Below are 9,450 nucleotides of genomic sequence, written 5' to 3'. Positions count from 1 at the left end.
GTCTGAAATGTTCCCCAAGAATTATTTATAAGATGTGAAACCTGTTTCTTCTATACATGATTGTGTATTTGTGGCTCATTATAAACCATCTGGGATAGACAGTGTGGAGCATGCTGAATAGGATAATACATGTATATCATGTGCACTGACTGCTAAGAAACTATAAATGTGATGCAAAACACTTGTGTCTTTGGACCATGCATCCAATTTTCTTACATGCCGAAAATTTCTTATCAACTATTCTATATTGTTGTCTTTATCTCTAGTTAACTCAAATTTTGGTGTAACTAGCATAGCTTATGGAATTTTGGTTAGAGTTGTTAATATTCAAAAACTCTCGTCATAATGTAGGTGGATTTAGTAAATAAGTCCTCCACAAAAAGTAGGCTAACCTTTTTAGGAGATTAATATTCCTAGTGATTGGTTTGGGCTTCTTTAAGAAATAGGTTGAATAAATTCACTGAAATTTGTTAAAAAACTATATTTTTTGTAAATTAGATAAAATGTTTTTTTGTTAGTAATGTGTTCAGTTACTTAAATATTAAGGAAATGCAGTTTTTCACGGTAAAGGTACTGTTACAACAGCAGAAGTCACGTGATGCTGGTAACACGTAATGAGTATCTGGAACGTTCCTGAAGGCTCCAGTGTTTGCCAGACGCCCTCTATTTTGTATAAGACTAGCGAGAAGTGACGGGAGAGATAATTGAAGTGCAGACAGGCAGAGATAGAAATGGACAATTGAGTCAAGCATGGTAGTAAGTAAAGTGTGTGAATCGTTCATTGTGAATTATAGCATATGTTTAAGTTAAAGTGACTGTGGAAATTAAGTGTATTGCAAAGTTGAATTGAGAAAGAATAAATTAGTTTTATTTAAGAAAAGACTTGTATCACTGAAGCTTCATCCGAAGAAATTATACGGGAAATTAACAAACGACCAGAGACGTAACAGTACTTTTATAAAAAAATATAACAGAAAGTCCTAATTAAGCAGAGAACAGTTTATGACGAGATATTTAAAAAAAACTTGTAAAATTTTGATTTCTTAAAATATGTGCTTATCTACTGTGTTTGAAGAATGTTAGCATAAATTTTCATTTAATATTCCATGTCCAGGGCTCCAGTGCTTGTGGCTTTAGCATTGCTTGAATTGGGAATGAAATATGAAGATGCTGTGGAGCTCATTAGACAGTAAGTTCAGTGTAATATTGTAAAATTATATATAGTTGAATTTATCATTAAAGAAATCTGAAGTGATCTTCTGTAGCTTAATTTTCAAGTCTTATGCTGGGATTTTTATCACCACAAATTAAAAAACGTTTTACAACATTTATGTGTAAACAAGCATGGCTTTCAGGCCTGTATACAGCTTTGTCACCCATTTCTCTTGTAATTATATCCATTAAAATTATTTAAAACTTGGCAAGAATTTATATCATATTTGTACTATAGTTTGTTGAAATGACAAAAAAAACAGTTTTCCTTCAGAAGATCCACTTTGATTAGCTTGTCTTGCACAAAGAAATAATCAAAACATGACTAGGATGATATAAAGGTTAGTTAAAAGATCAGCAGTTGTAAAATTGAGACTCAACAACCTAAATAATTGATTATATAATTAGGGCTCTAGATTTTTATAGCATAACTAAGACTATTTTATGCATGTTCTAGTACTGGAGATCTTTCGATTGAAGAGTTTTTATTTTGAGTTATAAGTTTTAAAAGCAGAAATGTTGAACTTAATTGGCTTCTACCTCCATTGGGAGAAAAAGAGTTAAATCAGCATTTGTTCATTAAAAAAAAGCAACATTTAAACAGTTTTACTGATATAAATAAATGGCAATGCATGTAATATTTTTTCGTATACATACAGCAGCACAAGTTTGTAATAGATGTTGTTGAGCATAGAGTTAGATTTTTTCATTAATTTCTTTCATTTATTAGTTCTTTCTTTCTTTACAGAAAGAGACAAGGAGCTATTAATTCCAAGCAACTGACTTATCTGAAGAAGTACCATCCAAAATCTTGCCTCAACGTTAAGAATAGTCTCAAGCAATGCTCTATACAATAAAAGTATTTTTATATATAATTATATATGATATGAAAGAAGTGAAATATGAAATTGAGAGAACGTTAAAAAAGTATAAAATCTTGTCAGATCTGAAAACAACTAAAATCTAATTAGGGACATAGTGGATGATAAAATACAATTTTAACAGTTAAGAATGAGCTAAGTTATCTGGCATTAGCTTGCCTTTTTCATCAGTGTCATAATGAGTTAAGAATAAATAAAGCAAATTTAGCTCTAAACACGTGTTATTCAGCTGAAGTGATAACGATTGTATTTATAGAATTCTGCAATATGTTATAGGTAGGTCATTGTAATATTTGTGAAATTATAGAATTTTCCATGAAGATTGTTTTAGAGTAGTTTATGAACTGTTGTTCTGTTTAAAGAATTTCATATGAAAATCATCCCTAGAAAGTATTATTATGGACTATATCAATGTGTATAAAGTTTCATTTTAAGAATGCTATGGAGAGTATTATTAAATTTATCTTGAAAGTTGCTACAGAGTGGTTTATTGAACTTCAGAATTGCCCTGGAAAGTATTATGGACTGTTGTAATATAAAATTCCTTGTGAAAATTGCTCTGGTCATGATATCAGTACTATCTCATAAAAACAATATCTGATTTGCCTTAGAAAAGTCTTTTAAGGATTAGACCATGATGCCATTTCTAAAAATCATATTCAAGACATAGCTTGTAAAATACTTGAAAAATAAATAAATAGATTTAACTACTTTCCTCACGGTGTAATTTAGAAAATTTAAATTACAATCGCTGATATCACATTACCAATTGGCCATGATATGCTTATACCTTAGAGCAAAGTGAAACATGCTTAACCCTATCTAACATGCTTAGCCACTGTGCCGTTGAATTGCTTATGCCAGCTGATATGGACATTTTTGACTCAATTTTAAGCATTGGTTTGACTGGTTTTATCATCTACTGTGTTTCTAAAAAAAAAAGATTAGAATCTCAAGTTTCCATAATATCTTTTTTGTACATTAATATCTAATAGTGGGTGCGACTGACTTTCATCAGTCATCAATAAATTTTTTAACATTTAGTGTCATTCAAGCATTTTATATTAGATCATGTTTTCAACTGTCATTTTGTGTCAATTCTGACAAGATAGACTATTGTGGTGATTAGGTATGACCCCTGTTTAAATCGACTGTTTTGTTTCATGTGAGAATTTTGTTAGTTAAGCATGAAATGTACACTGTTAATGAAATAGACTGTCTTCTTGTGTTTACCAAAGGATATTGAATTCAATTTATGCTTTTCTACATTCTTTAAGTTGAAAGGAATAAATTGTTTGTTTTCTAAAAGATACAACATTGTAGTTTTAAAATTTTGAATGCTTATTGAAATCATAATTTTAATAATGACAAAAAAAATACCACCAGTTGGAAGGTACCATACCAAGAGTTTCGTGAATATTTATTACAAAAACAAACTTCTTGATGTTAAGAAACATTTGATGAATTGTTGAACTTGAAGGAGTTAAACACCAGCTTAAGGCTATAAAAAATTGTCACTTTTTTTGTGTGTAATTATCCCATGAGATGTAATAAATGATTAAGATCAAGAAGCTTGAAATGAAGAATTAATTTTTGAAGAAGTGTTTATTTAGCAGTGATGTTCTTTAAAATATATTTTAATGTATCATTTTACACACACACACAAATCTCTTGTTACAGAAAATAGAAAGTTACTTATAAATGCAGATACTATTTTGTTAAACAAAAATTAAATAGTGATTTCTTAGAGAAGAGTTAATGAAATTCATGTTGCATGTTGTTAATGTATAAATACCAGCCATACATGTGGTAACTATTCTCATTATCAGGAGTTTTGTCAGCAGTTCAAATAATTCAAGAATGTATCTGAAAATTTCTTGAAATTCAACATAACACATTTTAATTTCTGAGAAAAATTTATAATTGATGTTTTAATTTAACTTGGTTGATCCATTAGTCTTTGTCAATAAAACTCTGTGTCAAATGACTTTATTACAACATAAACTAATTTTATTTAGGTGATTTGTTGTATGTTTACATTATAGGTAAACCTATTGTGAATAGACCATAAACTGTGTCATCTGATGATTGTTTCGAGAATTACTTTAGAAAGACTGAGAGGTGAATTTATTGTTGTAGTAAATTTGAAAAATATTGTTACAAATGTAGGTTTTGAAATAAACGTATATTAAAGGTAGAATATTTATAAAGTATTTTGTCACACCCATATTGAGTCTTACCAATAAACTAGGGGATTAAATATTGTGTTGATACGAAGTAATAAGTTCATGTACGATAAACTTGTCTAATTTCATGAAGTAATTAAAAATATTGTTATTAATACACATTTATAGCAACTCTGTGAAAATCAATTCAAACTACTATTAATGATAAATATGTGCAGGACAAAATGTACATCACCCAGTTTCTTATATTGAAAGCACTTTGGATATAATTGAAAATAATTAAACTATTGAGAAGTAGTAGTTATAAACACAAACACATTTTGTTTTGGCAAGAGAAAAACAAAGTTTTTCATATTTTTTTGAGAGCTGAATATGATCAACATGCATGGCAGAGGTATGTACTCTACTGAGTTCCCCTCTAGTTGTGAAATGCTTTTCTTTCCTCTCAGGTCCCCCTCCCCCAGTGGCACAGTGGTATGTCTGTGGACTTGCAACACTATAAACTGGGTTTCGATACTCATGGTGGGCTGAGCACATATAGCCCATTGTGTAACTTAAGTTGTGAAAAGTCGAAGCTGTAAATAGTTTGTACAGAAAACATCAGGCGGCGAATGTCTCATTTTTTACACTGTAAAATAAACACTTCTAAATGTGTCGCTAATTTAACCTTTAGTTTTTGCATCAACTGTCAACGTATTCTAGATAAAAGATATTGTTCGTTGATTATTTGTTTTTGAATTTCGCGCAAAGCTACACGAGGGCTATCTGCGCTAGCCGTCCCTAATTTAGTAGTGTAAGACTAGAGGGAAGGCAGCTAGTCATCACCACCCACCGCCAACTCTTGGGTTACTCTTTTACCAACGAATAGTGGGATTGACCGTAACATTATAAACGGCTGAAAGGGCGAGCATGTTTGGTGTGACAGGGATTCGAACCCGCGACCCTCAGATTGCGAGTCGAGCGCCCTAACCACCTGGCCATGCCGGGCCTTGTACGTTGAACTTGAGAGAAAGAAGGTGCATGTGGTTGAGGTGAGTATTCTGGAGTGTGAATGGATAAAGGTTACTACATTTTCAAAGTGAAAAACTGGGACTTTTTTTTTTTCATACGATGTGACGTTGTTGCAGTTCTGAACCAGTTTAAATTTAATGAATAATCTCATAGTTATTGCATCTCATTTTATAAACATAGCCACATAGTTAAAAAATAATAGATTAAATAAAAAACGAATCGTGAAGTTATCGTGAACCTACTCAAAAGAAAAAATGTTGCTTCTTAGTTTTGTTTTTTGCGGCTGAGCAGATATTCGAATTTCAATTCCTGCAGCTGCCCAATAATAGATTAGGTTTAAAAAAGTCAGGAAAGACGGTATCATTATGATCTGTCTTTTTCAAATGATTCTTCAAGTAAAATTTAACTGAGCCGAGTATAACGGCAAACTTTACATGTCAAACTTGCTCTGCGTTATAAAGAAACTGTGACATTTTGATACTTTTGGAGTTTCTGTTCGCACAACAAAAAAGTAAGGCCAGAAATGGGGATGTCTCTAGGATGACCAGACACCCCAGTTTTGCCGGGGCAGTCCCGTTTCGGTGTCTCGAGAAACATTCTCGGGATGCACAAAGCGTCCAGGATTTATGACAAAGACATCAAATTGTCAGTCACGTCGATTCACAAATGTAATAGGGCTACTTGACTTACCTATTGTTATAACATGTTCTCTCCTGCTGTCAAACTCTCATAAGTTTCATCTGCTTGGTGAGAAATCCAGATCTGTGAATAGTCCAAATGTCGAGTTCGTTGCACCCCTCTGGGGATTTTATTTCCTATATATCTTCTGAAAGAGTAATTTCTCCCAAGTAAAATAAGGCATGTTTCCGCTCTGTAAAACTGTTTTCTCACATGGTTTTTACTCCTCAAAACAGGTACCCGTCATTCCGCAAAAATGCTCAAGATTTAACAATTTGCTAACCATAGACACAAAAATAAGTTGGGACAAGGCATAACTTATATATAACTGTATATGTACAGTGATATATGGAACTATCACATGATTAACATAGGGTGATATTTGTGTAGATATTTCCTTCACTACCATCCACCCCATCCCCAGAAGGTGGAGGGTCGAGGATGTTGCATTTTGATTCCCTATATATGTTTGTCTGCGTGCATATCTCAAGAAATAATATACCTTATTAAACGAAAATTTCACACAATATGAGAAGTATTCGTGGTAGAATCCTTTTCTAATTTGGTCTGGATCCTGACCTGAATTCTATGACTTTGAAGGATTAATAATTATTGAAGATGAGATATATCTTCGATTTTTCACGAGTGACTCTGTCAAAAGTAATCAAACTTTGATCAAATTTTATGGACATATCAACAATGTGACTTTCTTTGTTTCTTCCAAAAATGATCCGGATCTAAAGACTTGTCAGGATATTTTTGGTTCAAATTTGATCATTTGTAAATGAAAATCAGTTTTCGAAGCTATCGCTCTGCAATGTTGCAAACAGATACTATGATCAATACCATTTCATAAATCTCTGGATTTTACTTATGTTCATAAACCTTGATCATCCATCAGTATCTGTACATGAGGTGGGTGGTCGAATTTTGGAGTTTGTTGCACTTCCTCCTCCTGGGGATTTTATTTCCAATACATCAGTTTAAAGTAAGATGTTCTCTGCATACATAAGGTATGGTTCCCCCCTGGCAAAGTGTTTTCTTTTTCTTGTAGTTATAACAGATCAAACATGGTACCCATCAGTTCGAAAATCTTGAAAAAAGATACAACATTATACTTAGTGTAAAATATTAATTGACAATCATTGTAACATCTAATGATCCAATATGCTCATACATGTAATATGTGTCCAAAACATGATATTGCTCCATTTATTGAATGTTATAATGCTGATATGCTTCCTAGTCTCCTTCAATATCAGTCTCTTTGCCAGCTTCATCTTCCTCTAGTCGATGTGTGTGTTCTGGAAGATATCACTGCAGGAGCATGCACCAGTACAAGCTGACCAATTCTTATGGCAAGAGCATCTTTAACTTTGACATTCAATCTTTGCACAATGACATTCTGCTAGCTGGAGAACATCAGACGGTGCAAGCTCATCCAGTCAGTCACCAGCTCCTCGTCTTTTATCTTCCAATCCTGACCTTCGGGACTCATTGGAACAGGATAATTGAATAATGCCCCGAGCCAGATGGCAGCCTGAAAGTTGGCTCTCATTATATACTTCCTCAGCACATCTTGGGTAGGTGGCAAATGATGTGATTGGAGGTTTGTTGCTTTGCAAAAAGTCTCATGTCGATTAGCGTTCGCACTTTTTTGCACCAGACTTCCAAAAGTGAGCAAAAACAATTTCTTCAATAACCGCAAATGTGCCTTCTCATATTGGAAGATTCATTCCCAATTCCCGACTGGCTTGGCAACATTGCATGCTGTTCTGGATCAGACCAAAGGCCTTTTTCTTCCCTTTACCGGCGAGTGTGCTCAATATGTCACATTCTTTTGAGGCATGCAGTCCAGAAAGTGCTTTACAAATTTGACTTCCAAGATGAGAAGACAGGGCAGATATATTCACCAGTCTTGCATGAATATCTGTGCAGATGTCTGGTTGTCACGATGACAAGGAAGAACCTCCACATCAGTGTCTGAAGACCTGATTACTATCACCTTATGTTATTCTAATGATTTTGTTTGTTTGTAACTAAGCACAAAGCTACACAATGGGTTATCTGTGCTCTGCCAACCACGGGTATCGAAACTCGGTTTCTAGCGTTGTAAGTCCGCAGACATGCCGCTGTGCCACAGGGGGGGGGCGATTTTAATGAAGCATGTAACAGAAGACGGGTGTCCGCTTCTCTGATACTGCACTTCAGCGAGGGGACGTCTTGGCTGGTCGCATTACCTTCATATATACAAGTGATCTTTCTGTATGATTCAACACTTGTGACAGAGAGACATTTGCCACGTATCTTTCCTTTAAATGCACTACTTGACCACTCTTCTTGAAGAAATATGAGAAGTAATTTCTTGTTACTGCGGGATCACTGTGGTCACTTCATGGTCAGTTATGTTTGATAAACTATGAGCAAGTAGTTTTTGTTTTGTTTTTTTCTAGCTCAGTTAGAATGTCATGGCCCGGCATGGCCAGGTGGTTGGGGCGCTTGACTCACAATCTGAGGGTCACGGGTTCGAATCCCTATCCCACCAAATATGCTCGTCCTTTAAGCCGTGGGGGCGTTATAATGTAACGGTAGCCCAAAAGTTTGCGGTAGGTGGTGATGACTAACTGTCTTTCCTCTAAATTTTCACTGCTAAATTAGGGACGGTTAGCGCAGATAGCCCTCGTGTAGCTTTACGCAAATTTCAAAACAGACAGTACTGTAATTTGTGCTGTCTTGGTATGCATTGTCTTCATTTTCTAATACTATTTATAATATATTGGAGACAAATATCCCGATTTCTGAATAAAGAAGTCTGAACATATCGTCAGGGCATCATCTGGTCAAGACATGAAGATCACTGGAGCAAGTCAAAAATCCCCAAAATAATGGAGGAAGGTTTTGTCTCTTTAAACAATAGTATAAAGTATATGCGTATACCCTATAAACATGGTAAATATAGAAATTTCAAGAATTTCCATTCAATACATCTAGAGTTGAATGAAGGAAAATAAAACCAGAAAATCAAGTCTATAAACATGGAGTCGTAATTTGGCCTTGCTCTTTTGATTAAATTAGCACATATGATATGTGAACCAGAACAAAATACATAGATATATATCGGAACAATAAACAGAAAGCAAAAAGTGTGTTCGTTCAATGGGTGTCACTTATACACATCAAACTGTGTTAAGAGAATGATTCATGATACGAAACCCAGAACTTTTGGTTTACTATCTAACGAATAGAAACACGAATTAACAGAATACTTCTTAGGTAAGGCAATGGAAGGTGGTTCGTTGGATAAACATGTATTTATCAGCATACCTTATATTACATTTAAAATATCTTAGTTGTGTAAATATACACGACTAAAGAAACATTTATCACGTTCGTATAAATCTTCAAATCACATTTTATTCCTTTATTATGCCCCCCCCCCAGTGGCACAGCGGTATGTCTGCGGACTTACAACGCTAGAATCC

At 34.1% G+C, this 9,450-nt stretch overlaps 1 long non-coding RNA gene across 1 annotated transcript; it reads left to right on the top strand.

Moving 5' to 3' along the window:
- Positions 1-542: 542 nt before the first annotated feature.
- LOC111085532 lies at positions 543-1,975 on the top strand. Its single transcript, XR_002610354.1, has 3 exons — positions 543-756; positions 1,115-1,189; positions 1,961-1,975. It is a non-coding gene; the product is annotated as an uncharacterized LOC111085532 (long non-coding RNA).
- Positions 1,976-9,450: the final 7,475 nt, after the last annotated feature.

Source organism: Limulus polyphemus, unplaced genomic scaffold (assembly GCF_000517525.1).
Source record: "Limulus polyphemus unplaced genomic scaffold, Limulus_polyphemus-2.1.2 Scaffold449, whole genome shotgun sequence".
NCBI lineage: Eukaryota > Metazoa > Arthropoda > Merostomata > Xiphosura > Limulidae > Limulus > Limulus polyphemus.
This window is presented reverse-complemented; position numbering and strand designations above follow the sequence as displayed.